We start from the raw sequence: 12,971 nt of genomic DNA on the forward strand, positions 1-12,971 counted from the left end.
TCTTTACATAGTTGAATGCGCTGACAACAGAATCACACAAAAATAATCAATGGAAATCCATTTATCAACCCATGGAGGTCTGGATTTGGAGTCACACTCAAAATTAAAGTGGAAAACCACACTACAGGCTGATCCAACTTTGATGTAATCTCCTTAAAACAAGTCGAAATGAGGCTCAGTAGTCTGTGTGGCCTCCACGTGCCTGTACGACCTCCCTACAACGCCTGGGCATGCTCCTGATGAGGTGGCGGATGGTCTCCTGAGGGATCTCCTCCCAGACCTGGACTAAAGCATCCGCCAACTCCTGGACAGTCTGTGGTGCAACGTGGCGTTGGTGGATGGAGCGAGACATGATGTCCCAGATGTGCTCAATTGGATTCAGGTCTGGGGAACGGGCGGGCCAGTCCATAGCATCAATGCCTTCCTCTTGCAGGAACTGCTGACACACTCCAGCCACATGAGGTCTAGCATTGTCTTGCATTAGGAGGAACCCAGGGCCAACCGCACCAGCATATGGTCTCACAAGGGGTCTGAGGATCTCATCTCGGTACCTAATGGCAGTCAGGCTACCTCTGGCGAGCACATGGAGGGCTGTGCGGCCCCCCCAAAGAAATGCCACCCCACACCATGACTGACCCACTGCCAAACCGGTCATGCTGGAGGATGTTGCAGGCAGCAGAACGTTCTCCACGGCATCTCCAGACTCTGTCACGTCTGTCACATGTGCTCAGTGTGAACCTGCTTTCATCTGTGAAGAGCACAGGGCGCCAGTGGCGAATTTGCCAATCTTGGTGTTCTCTGGCAAATGCCAAACGTCCTGCACGGTGTTGGGCTGTAAGCACAACCCCCACCTGTGGACATCGGGCCCTCATACCACCCTCATGGAGTCTTTTTCTGACCGTTTGAGCAGACACATGCACATTTGTGGCCTGCTGGAGGTCATTTTGCAGGGCTCTGGCAGTGCTCCTCCTGCTCCTCCTTGCACAAAGGCGGAGGTAGCGGTCCTGCTGCTGGGTTGTTGCCCTCCTACGGCCTCCTCCACGTCTCCTGATGTACTGGCCTGTCTCCTGGTAGCGCCTCCATGCTCTGGACACTACGCTGACAGACACATCAAACCTTCTTGCCACAGCTCGCATTGATGTGCCATCCTGGATGAGCTGCACTACCTGAGCCACTTGTGTGGGTTGTAGACTCCGTCTCATGCTACCACTACAGTGAAAGCACCGCCAGCATTCAAAAGTGACCAAAACATCAGCCAGGAAGCATAGGAACTGAGAAGTGGTCTGTGGTCCCCACCTGCAGAACCACTCCTTTATTGGGGGTGTCTTGCATTTGGCCTACAATTTCCATCTGTTGTCTATTCCTTTTGCACAACAGCATGTGAAATTTATTGTCAATCAGTGTTGCTTCCTAAGTGGACAGTTTGATTTCACAGAAGTGTGATTGACTTGGAGTTACATTGTGTTGTTTAAGTGTTCCCTTTATTTTTTTGAGCAGTATATCTATCTATCTATCTATATATATATATATGTGTAGACTAGGTGTAGACTAACAGTGAAACCCTTACATACGGGCCCTTCCCAACAATATATATATATATGGTGTGGGTATTTTCTTTCTCCCTGCGTTGTTGGGAAGGGCCCGTATGTAAGGGTTTCACTGTTAGTCTACACCTGTTGTTTACAAAGCATGTAACAAATAAAATGTGATTTGCACATATCAATGCAAAGCTAGTAATTGTGGGTGACTACAATGGTATAGGCTATTCACAATATCACATGAAATAATTTCCAGTGTATTGACCATAAAGTTAATGATGAATACTTTATGGTCATAACAAACTAGGCTACAGCTAACCAGGTTTTTTGTGTTTGTAAATTTCACAGACCCTAGCCAAGATGTCTCCCACATCGCTGAAGATAACCTTCGAGCAGCTTCAGGAGGGAAGCGCCAAGAGTTTGTAGGAGGTTCTGGTGATGGAGTGCAGACCCAATCAAGCCTGCATGGTGGTATGTGCCAAAAGTCCCCAGGCCCTTAATACTACCTCCTCTTCCCCATTTTTTTCTCTTTTCTTAGCAATTTAAAGTTTTTCCATCTAAAGGAAATGCAATTTACTAATTTACTGGGTTTTGAATAGGATCGCCCCTCAGCAGCTATGCACCCTTCTCCTGGTCTTATTAGTTTAAAACAGGTATGTGTGTCATGAGTTTTTATTTGTGTTGTTTTGCAGAAGGGCAGTGACTTCTACGAGGGTGTGAAGGCCGGTAAGGTGTTTGACTCCTGCAAAACCCTTATTTCTGTACAATGTTGAGTAGTAGTTGGCAAAAACTGCTCTACATCCCTCTTTTCTGTGTATTAGGATGTTTCTGGCAGTATGCAATTGATTGTTTTGTGTGCCTAGTGCTGGTTGACAAGCACCACAGCCCCAAGTGGAGACCATCCACACTGGAGGAGGTCTCAGAACAGAGTGCGGATGACTACTTCCTGCCACTGGGGGAGCATGACCTCAAGCTCTAAGGACAACCCCATAGATTAGATCAAGGGATACCACTTTGGTCCTCCACAACCTCCCACTCATGAGGTCTTTTCATAGGAGGCGTCCAAGTTGCCTAAATTAGTTTCCGGCCCTCGTATCCTTTCTTTCATGTCAACTCAATATAATTCATGTTCTCCTTGAGTTTTATGGTTGAAATAAGCCATCATATTCACCTATTAGTGGTCATACAGTTGGAAAGGAGACAGGGAAAGGACCATCAGACATGGCATGCCAGTCACTCAGTGGCCTCTCACAACAGCAGGACTTTGGTAAGACCACACCCCAGTGCCGTGCCCATTTCTGTGGGGGCAGAGAGACTATGACCTCACCAGTGTATTATAATATTACTGTGTCAATGATTGTTACATGACATCTATCAACATGGATCCAAAGTATATTATCTTTCTACAATGATGGTTGATAACACAGTGAATCTTTTTGGTTTGTTTCTACTAGATTTACTAAATTGATGTTTCCTAATACACATCTTCATTATCTAGCTAGCTGGTCTCAAAGTTTGTAGTGCTGAATTGCAAATCGTAGGACGATGGATCAAGCAATGATCTAGGCATCAGAAATCCTCTGCAAAAGTGAACGATGAGGCATTAGGGTATGTGAGTTCAAACTGATACGGCAGATTTAGTAGTCAATAAATATGAAGACACTACATTTAGAAAAGGAGTTGGGCTTCATACCAAACCTCTCTAGTGCTGTCTATTAGGTTACTCGCAAACAGGGGGCCTGCATTTTTATTTTTATTAAATTGACTCTTCAAGCAGGACTTCTCAAAAGCTGCACAAGTGTTTGTAAGACAACTCCTAGCATCAAGCTAAAAGGCTAAAGTGGGATACTAAACCGGTTATAAAGTCAGTCAGACAATATGTACAGCAGGGGTCTTCAACAGGCAGTCCGGGGGCCAACTTCAGTCCACGGGTGGTTATATCTGGCCTCACAAATAAACAAAAAAAGACTAAAGTCACCAGGAAATAACCATAAAGTGATTTTAAATTAGGAAATCTGTTCCCAAGCATTCTCATGCTTAAATAAAGAAATGTAATCAAGGTTCAAAATTATTAGGTTTTTGTCCATACGCTCCAGAAAGAAATTGGCACGTGGCTGAATTAGTTGGGGATCCCTGATGCATTATATATATATTTTTTTTTAACCATTATTTAACTGGGCAAGTCAATATCTCTGTTGTGCTGATGTACAGAATTATTGGCAAAGGGCAATATTTCTCATTACAGTTGGTGGTGCAAAGAAGCAAATGTTTGTTTTGGTGAGTAGGTGGAGTAGCTGGGTAAGGAAGAGGTTCTATCCTGTTTGAAGTATCACATAACTTGGGATGGTACTGTCAGGTGGTTTTTATGGCCTTTGTTGAGTCATACTTTCCTGTTTACTAGTGCGTGTGAGTCTGTCCAATACATTTCCCAATACATTCAATCAAATACACAATGCAGGAAGCCTACACTGGGAAAACACCATGTCAAAATGTACAGCCTACTGTAATTTCTACCTAATTTGTATTTTAATGAAAAGGGGGATTTTGCAGCACTTGAGCTGTTACATTATTTTCTGCAGTGTGGCTTTGATTGAATTTCTCTGTACGCAGCTCAAATCATTGGTTATATTAAATCCCATTTGCAGCACTCAAACACTCAGCACACAGTTAAGAGCACTTACAGGCTCCCAGAGAGAAATGAGGCCAGAGAAGCTAAATGACCCGCCATGGAGTTTGCTAAGTAAACAATGAACCAGCATAAACACTCTCTCCTGGAGAACACAGGCTCAGTAATTCTCTTGGTGTCAGAGATTTTATGGTTTACAATTTGCCCTTCAAAAAGGCACCAGCCAGGTGTCATTCTTCTTAATGTCTTTTGCCCTTGTCATGTATCTGGAGTGATCACTCAGTGTTACATTTGGCATTGTATTACTGTACGCTAAAGGCCAGTTCTCTATTCATTGTGCACTCTGGTGTACAATTCAATGACTCCAATTTCCCAACTAGTAGCTTCAAAAGTATGTTGTATAATAGTTATGTTGATAAAGATGTGTATGAAAACCTCATCGTAAAAATGATCATTTGATGTATTGTTTGAAGTCATTGACAAAAGCATAATTACACTGTACCTGCCTATGTAACTATATATTAACACTTAGATTGTATATTCCATTTATAAAGTGGAATGTTAAACATTGGCTTTGTGTACAAGCCTGTATTGTTCAGCTGCTAAAGCTTCTGAGTCACTATATCAAAGCTAATTTGTGTGATCCATTAATCCATTTGGCCGATTAGAAATCTCCTGGACCTGACAGTCTATCAGCTAATCTAATGATTCAGTTAATGTTACAGGGACATAACACAGGCGCAGAGGGAGCTGTTGGCCCTGGACAGGCAAGAATGGGTTGAGCACATGATCAAATCTGTTTCAACTCTAGTTAGTGGATATTCCTCAAAAAGTTCTACAGCTGCACCATCAAAAGCATTCTGACCAGTTGCATCACCGCCTGGTATGGCGACTGCTCGGCATCTGACCGTAAGGCGCCACAGAGGGTAGCGCGTATACCCCGGAACATCACTGGGGCCAAGGTTTCTGCCATCCAGGACCTCTATACCAGGCGGTGTCAGAGGAAGGCCCAAATAATTGTCAAAGACTCCAGCCACCCAAGTAGTAGACTGTTCTCTCTGCTACTGCACGGCAAGCGGTACCAGAGCGCCAAGGCTCCTTAACAGCTTCTACCCCCAAGCCATAAGACTGCTAAAATCAATTAATCAAATGGCTACCCGGACTATTTGCACCACTGATGCTACTCACTGTTTATTATCTATGCATAATCACTTTACCCCTACCTACAAGTACATATTACCTCAATTACCTTGACTAAACTGTACACCCGCACAATGACTCGGTACCGGTCTCCCCTGTACATAGCCTCGTTATTGTTATTTTATTGTAACTTTTTTTACTTTCATTTATTTAGTAAATATTCTCTTAACTCTTATTTTCTTAAAACTGCATTGTTGGTTAACTTGTAAGTAAGCATTTCATGGTAAGGGCTACACAAATCAAATGTTATTGGTCACATACACATGGTTAGCAGATGTTAATGTGAGTTTAGCGAAATGCTTGTACATTTAGTTCCAACCATGCAGTAATATCTAACAAGTAATCTAACAAATTCACAACGACTACCTTATACACACAACGTAAGGGGATGGAATAAGAATATAATCGCACATCCATATATATATGTGCGATGGCCGTGCGGCATAGGCAAGATGCAATAGATGGTATAGAATACACTATATACATATGAGATGAGCAATGTAGGATATGTAAACATTATTAAAGTGGCGTTATTTAAAGTGACTAGTGATCCATTATTAAATCAATTTATTAAAGTGGCCAGTGATTTGAGTCTGTGTGTAGGCAGCAGCCTCTCTGTGTTAGTGATGGCTGTTTTAACAGTTTGATGCCTTGATATCGAAGCTGTTTTTCAGTCTCTCGGTCCCAGCTTTGATGCACCTGTACTGACATCGCCTTCTGGATGATAGCGGGGTGAACAGGTTACAGGTCCTTGATTGTCTTTTTGGCCTTCCTGTGACATCGGGTGCTGTAGGTGTCCTCGAGGGCAGGTAGTTTGCCCCTGGTGATGCGTTGTGCAGACCGCACTACACTTTTGAGAGGCTTGCGGTTGAGGGCGGTGCAGTTGCCGTACCAGGCGGTGATACAGCCAAAGAAATTTGGCTTGTCGCCTGTTGCGCCTTCTTCACGATGCTGTCTGTGTGGGTGGACCATTTCACTTTGTCAGTGATGTGTACGCCGAGGAACTTAAAACTTTCCACCTTCATTACTGTCCCGTCGATGTGGATAGGGGGGGGTGCTCCCTCTGCTGTTTCCTGAAGTACACGTTGTATTCGGCGCATGTGACAAATATAATTAGATTTAATTCAGACGGAAGACAGCAGATCGAAAGGTTAAGGTTAGGCAATAGGGATATTGAAATTGCTTAAGATTAGAGTAAGGGTAGCTTTGATTCCAGACGATTTTTCTCAAGACATTCTCAAATGAGAATACAGTGTTGAGATCTGGTACCGCGAGACTACAGTAAGGTGTAAGTAAGGGTTAGGGTCATTATCGGATGATTAACCTTTGATGATGCTCATGATCAATGGCCCCATTTATACCAGGTGCTAACGTGTCCTCTCTCCTGATCTTGCCACATTCTGATTGTGCCCATATCTTTAAAAGTGTCGACGATTAAAATAATTGATTGTTTCCAGATCTTCCCAAGCATTTCGGAAGTAGTTGGACGAATTGATTGGTTGGATTAAAGCTCATTGGTCAGAGCTTAGTGGGGTTCGAGGTGGATGGGGGACGTCAGACGCGGGTTGTGACCCGCAAGGTTTCCAGTTCGAACCCAAGTTTCGACTTTTTTCCCGCCAACATTACCCAACATTCTACACTAATCACATTTCTAATTTATTAACATTCTAAGTGCCTCAACAGCAGTTGACTATGCACTGGGATAGAGGGTCACAGGTTCTAACCTTGCCGATGCCCTTTCTCAAAAAAGAGATTAAGTCACTTAATCAATGGTAGAAGGCATAGATTTCAGCTTTATTGGTATTCATGTATTTTTTTCAGTTAGTTATTTACAGACCTGTACAGTGCTGCAGGTGAAATGAATATTATATAAATATATAGATTCAGATGATGCAAAAGAAGCATTAGGATCTCCCAACAGAAAACACATTTTCTTCATAATCAAACTAAAGGGTTGACTGAAAAGACTGATGTTACTGTAACTTAAGTGAAATTTCGCCATTGTTACCGATACTGACATCATATTTCGAAGGAAAGAATCCAGATATACCTAGTTTGCACATACCTTGGTATTCCTTGTATGTATTTCAAGCTGGAAGCATTGTGAACTGCAACATTGACCATATCCAAAGCATTGGATTTCTGTGTTCGACGTAACTTAGAAGGCTATCACAGTTTTATTATTATGAAATACAGTGCACTCGGAAAGTATTCGGACCTCTTGACTTTTTCCACATTTTGTTACGTTACAGCCTTACTCTAAAAATGGATAAATACATTATTTTCCCTCATCAATGTACACACAATACCCCACAATGGCAAAGCAAAAACAGGTTTATCAAATGTTTTGCAAATGTATAAAACAAACAAAATACTGTATTCAGACCCTTTGCTATGAAACTCGAAATTGAGCTCAGGTGCATCCTGTTTCCATTTCTACAACTTGATTGGCGTCCACCTTTGGTAAATTCAATTGATTGGACATGATTTGGAAAGGCACACACCTGTCTATATATGGTCCCACAGTTGACAGTGCGTGTCAGAGCAAAAACCAAGCCATGATGTCGAAGGAATTGTCCGTAGAGCTCCGAGACAGGACTGTGTCAAGGCACAGATCTGGGGAAGGGTACCAAAAAATGTCTGCAGCATTGAAGGTCCCCAAGAACACAGTGGCCTCCATAATTCTTAAATGGAAGAAGTTTGGAACCACCAAGAATCTTCCTAGAGCTGGCCGCCCGCCCGGCCAAAATGAGCAATCGGGGGAGAAGGGCGGTGACCAAGAACCCGGTGGTCACTCTGACAGAGCTCCTCTGTGGAGATAGGAGAACCTTCCAGAAGCACAACCATCTCTGCAGCACTCCTCCAATCAGGCCTTTATGGTAGAGTGGCCAAAGTCACTCCTCAGTAAAAGGCACATGTTTGCCTAAAGGCACCTAAAGGACTCAGACCATGAGAAACAAGATTCTCTGGTCTGATGAAAACCAGATTGAACTCTTTGGGGGTGGCAGTATCATGCTGTGGGGATGTTTTTCAGGGGCAGGGACTGGGAGACTAGTCAGAATTGAGGGAAAGATGAATGGAGTAAAGTACAGAGAAATCCTTGATGAAAACCTGCTCCACAGCACACAGGACCTCAGACTGGGGTGAAGGTTCACCTTCCAACAGGACAACTACCCTAAGCACACAGCCAAGACAACGCAGGAATGGCGTTGGAAAAACTCTGGAGAGAGACCTGAACATAGTTGTGCATCGATGCTCCCCATCCAACCTGAGAGTTTGGGAGGATCTGCAGAGAAGAATGGGAGAAACTCCCCAAATACAGGTGGGCCAAGCTTGTAGCGTCATACCCAAGAAGACTCGAGACTAAAAACCTGTTTTTGCTTTGTCATTATGGGGTATTGTGTGTAGATTGAGGGGGAAAAAACAATTGAATCCATTTTAGAATAAGGCTGTAATGTAAGAAAATGTGGAAAAGGTCAAGGGGTCTGAATACTTTCCGAATACATTGTATACAGTATATACTGTAGTGCTAGCTGTCTTCTGCATAGTAAAACATTACTTTTATCAACCAATTTATTGGAGTCAAAATCAAGCTTGATGGAAATCAACTTTTGAATGAATTGTTTTTTGCAGCTTTATCTATAAGTTGTTAAAACATTTAGCTGAAGCAGTGATAACAGTGATCTGTTTCTAAACCCTCCAGCTCCCAGTTCTTAGATTTTGGAATTCAGTATGGGAAAAAAATTGGGTCACCGCTAAATGGGCCCGCAAACTAGGTTAAACTCCCTTAAAAAGACCTTCGCTGGAAAAACAAGAAACAAGCAGCAATATTACGGTTTGTCCCTCTTGATATGCCATAGCAACAACTTAGCCAATAACACTTCCTCAAAAGAGTCAGAATTAATCGAAGATAAATCAAGAATTATTAGTAATTAATGTTGGCATTTTTGCTGAGGAGGTCTTAGTAATTTTACATCTAAGATGTTTGGTGCAGTATTTCTCAAGTGAGAAAATGTGCATGAACATTTGTCATCTCTCATTGAGAGAGACTTAATTGAAGAATCCTGTTTATAGTTCCCACTGCTACTAGGAGTAGTACTGTTGACCAACCACCGACGAAGGGGCATATACTTGGGCTACCGAACTACAACTTGCCTCAAGAAAAATGTTTGTGTGCGCGAACAGACAAAAAAAAAAAAAAAACAGCCAAAACAAAGAATAACGTCACCAAAAGTTGTTGTAATATACGCGCAAACTGTTTCGACTGGGAGGCATTCGACAGGCTTTTAAATTTGTTGACAGAATTTTTGGGATGGTTCAAGAGATTAATCTCTTAACCCAGATTAGTGCAAATGTCGTTATAAACAGTATTTGTTGCTTTTAACTGTAATGGATTTTTTGGTGTCGCATTTAAAGCACACCACCACATTGTTTGCTGAGCATACCGAATGCCCTGGCAGCTGAATTCTCACTTGAGATACACATGCCAAACGTCACCAAAACTCGATTTTCCAGTGAAATAATGTCCACTTGTTCTTTGTGGTGTATACAATAGCACCCTAATCAACACTCTGGAAATGTACCATGTTGCCCAGCCTAGACTAATGCACCTTTTAAAGCTTCTTGAACATCGTTTTGTGGTAGTGTGGGAACTGACGTGCGATGACTAAGACTCACTGATATCGCCTTCTATCAAATAAACGTCATAAGAAAGCCCATCAAACATACTGTGCTTGTATTAGCATTCATTAAGGACTTTGGCAGTTATGGTCCCCTATTCCAAACAACTCAACTCTCTGTTGTGAGTATGTGTGTCTTTGGCCTGTTAAAATAGCATCATACTATTAAGAAGCCATTTGCTCTTAATAAAAATAGCATGGCCTTTTAGAGTTGCATATTTGTGCTGTAAATTCTATGGGGCAGATGGCAGTAGTTCATCATTGGATAGAGTACAGTACGTAAACAACCAGGGTGCTTGGCCCTAGACATTTTGGCCAAAACAAAAAGGTATTTGTGAACCCAACACTCTTTTTGTGCCTAGAAGCAAAGTCCCGGTAAAAGTGTGTGAATCCGTCCTAATTTACTCATGGCATGCGGACCTAGCCAGCCCTCAGGAATGTCCTATTGTCATTGGCATTCAAATTCACAAAATGGGAGGACGCTGAACCTCTGTAAAACATTCCTAGAGCATCATTTTGTCAAAGTGACCGTAGTCAGGTCCTTGGTTGCTGCAGCTCGTGGTCAGACCTGCTTAATGGTAGGGCCGGGACGATACCAGTATCGCGATATTCTTTCCATGGCAAAAATTAAAACACAAAGCTCTTTGGTCCTTTAAAAACCTGCTGTATGTAAAATATTGTGTGCTATAGCTTGGAAAATCAATGAATATGACTCTGGATGACAACATAATGATTTTTGTTTCCAACATCAGGGCTGAAGTTAAATTCGCTTCATGTTTTGTTTCCTTGCCATGATACTAACGAATATCGCGATACTGGTATCGTCCCGGACCTACTTAATGGGTAGTTTGAAGAATGAGTTTCCTTTGTTGGTGGATGTGGACCACAGGCCCCCTGGGATGCCATTATCCAATAACCCTAAACTGGGAGCTTCTGTCTGGGAAGACAGATGGAGAGGGAGGTGTGTACCTGCTGACCCCAGCAAACGTTTTAAGTGAAAAACACTGGCCACTTGAGGGGCCTATTAATAACTTCCTACATAGGACCTGAAATTTGGCCCCAGGATGGCACGCGTCAAGCAAAAAAAACGGTATACTTTTACTGAAAGGCAGAACCGGTAATTTTCAAAGCAGGAATCAATGATACTCTCCTGCTTTATTGGCTCCCAAGCCGGTTTAACCAAACACACCCCAACTCTCATCATCTAGCTAACGATGGAGGGAAGCACATGGTCTAGATTGAATATGAGAGGAGTAGCCAAGGTCTTTGTCTGTTAGTCAAGGTCAAAATGTCACCAGATGAGTTACAACATCCAAGTATGTATTAATTAAACAGAAAAATGGCTTTGGACCATAGATTGGGATCAACATCTTGTCATCTCCAGCTGGTGCATGTTCGTAGTGTTTTGTTTCACCCTGAATCTGAGTGCTGTCTGGTCTCCTGTCTTCTGGGCATCCATTTGTCCTCCTCTCCCCAGAGGGTCAAGGTGAATCCCAGAACAGAAATGCCTCTTGCACTGCCTCTGCCTCTGCCCCCCCCCTCACCCCTCATGGCACGTCACACTCAATGTAGGGGATGTCACTGTAGCGGCTGTCCACCTCCAGCCACTGCTGCACTGCCCGTGCCACAATCTCTTCCGACAGCCGCTGGGCATACTCCAGCAGGATGGGGTCCACCCGGGAAGAGTCTTTCCCTGACCCCGTCTCCGAGTGGACCAGCAGCGCATTCTCGCCCCATCGCTTCCCAAGCTTGCCGTCCACCTTCTCCACCGAGTTGGCGTACTGGGTCGGATCGCTCTTCTTGGATTTGACGCATCCCATGATATAAATAATGTAGCATTGATTTCAGGGAGCTGGTGAAGCAGGAGTGTGTCTGAGAGGGGCTTAGGCTCTGGTCGAGAAGTGACGGCTAGGAAGCCGATTCTTGTCTGGACCGAGCTTCGCTGAAATAGTCCAGACGGTCAGCCATACTCCTGTACTCCCCTACACAGATCTTTCCCATGTGCTATAGGGAGAGAAAATAGGGAGAGGATTTCAGTGTTTTATTTTCCATCAGAGGCAGCCTAAAAATACCAGATGGCAAAGGAAAGAATTGAGAGGCCTACTATTTTCACAGTGACTTAGCATTTTTCCCTCTGTTACCACCTATGCAGCAGTAGCTACACACCGGACAACATGGACCTTTGGGTCATATTTGGTTGAGACGTTGATCAATGAGATTTCAAACTTTTATACACCCACTCAAAAAGGACAGCCAGAGGTTTGTTGAATTCACAATGTGTTATCACTGCGCTTTCAACCATTAATCTAATAGCACAACCAAATGACCTGGATTGCAGTTGAGATGAGACTGCATTAAAAGTACATAGTGCAAGTGATCAATGCTGTTCAAGATTCTGCACAGATTATTACAGCAATTGTGAAGATTTCCACAGACGTGCGAACTTAATATGCTATGTTGAACATGCACACCTTCTATGATTACATAAAAATAAATTTATGGTTAGAAAACCTCAATGTGGCCATGTATGTGTTACTCATTTTAAGGTTGAATAGATACTGTCACATTAGTTTCTTTGATTGCCTTAACTTTTGGCTATTTACTGTATTACAAAAGTAATATTGAATTTTGTTTAGTTGACAACGTAACCAAATATCAACATTTAAAAGATATGTATCTAATGCTTGGATAGTTTCATCTGAGCCACTGGGTTAATCCTAATCTTTAATTTTTATTTTTGGTTTACTTGGAGACGTGAATCGAATATATAATTTGTTAACTTGTCAAAGTTATAAGGCTATTTACTGTATTGCAAAAGTAATATTGAATTGTGTATGGAAGCAAATATCAACATTTGAAGGAAATATATTTTTCTTCAGTATAGCTTGTAGAGAAACTGGAATTAAAGCCAGATTAAGTTAATGGCAC

General features: G+C 42.7%; 1 long non-coding RNA gene across 1 annotated transcript in view; it reads left to right on the forward strand.

Moving 5' to 3' along the window:
• LOC106581732 (uncharacterized) overlaps positions 1–5,956 on the forward strand; it is a 60,104-nt gene extending 54,148 nt beyond the window's left edge. The window contains exons 5-7 of the long non-coding RNA XR_006761214.1: positions 1,887–2,009; positions 2,231–2,264; positions 2,402–5,956. This is a non-coding gene — a long non-coding RNA (uncharacterized lncRNA). The remainder of the gene's footprint in view (positions 1–1,886; positions 2,010–2,230; positions 2,265–2,401) is intronic.
• Positions 5,957–12,971: the final 7,015 nt, after the last annotated feature.

This window comes from Salmo salar, chromosome ssa21 (assembly GCF_905237065.1).
Source record: "Salmo salar chromosome ssa21, Ssal_v3.1, whole genome shotgun sequence".
NCBI lineage: Eukaryota > Metazoa > Chordata > Actinopteri > Salmoniformes > Salmonidae > Salmo > Salmo salar.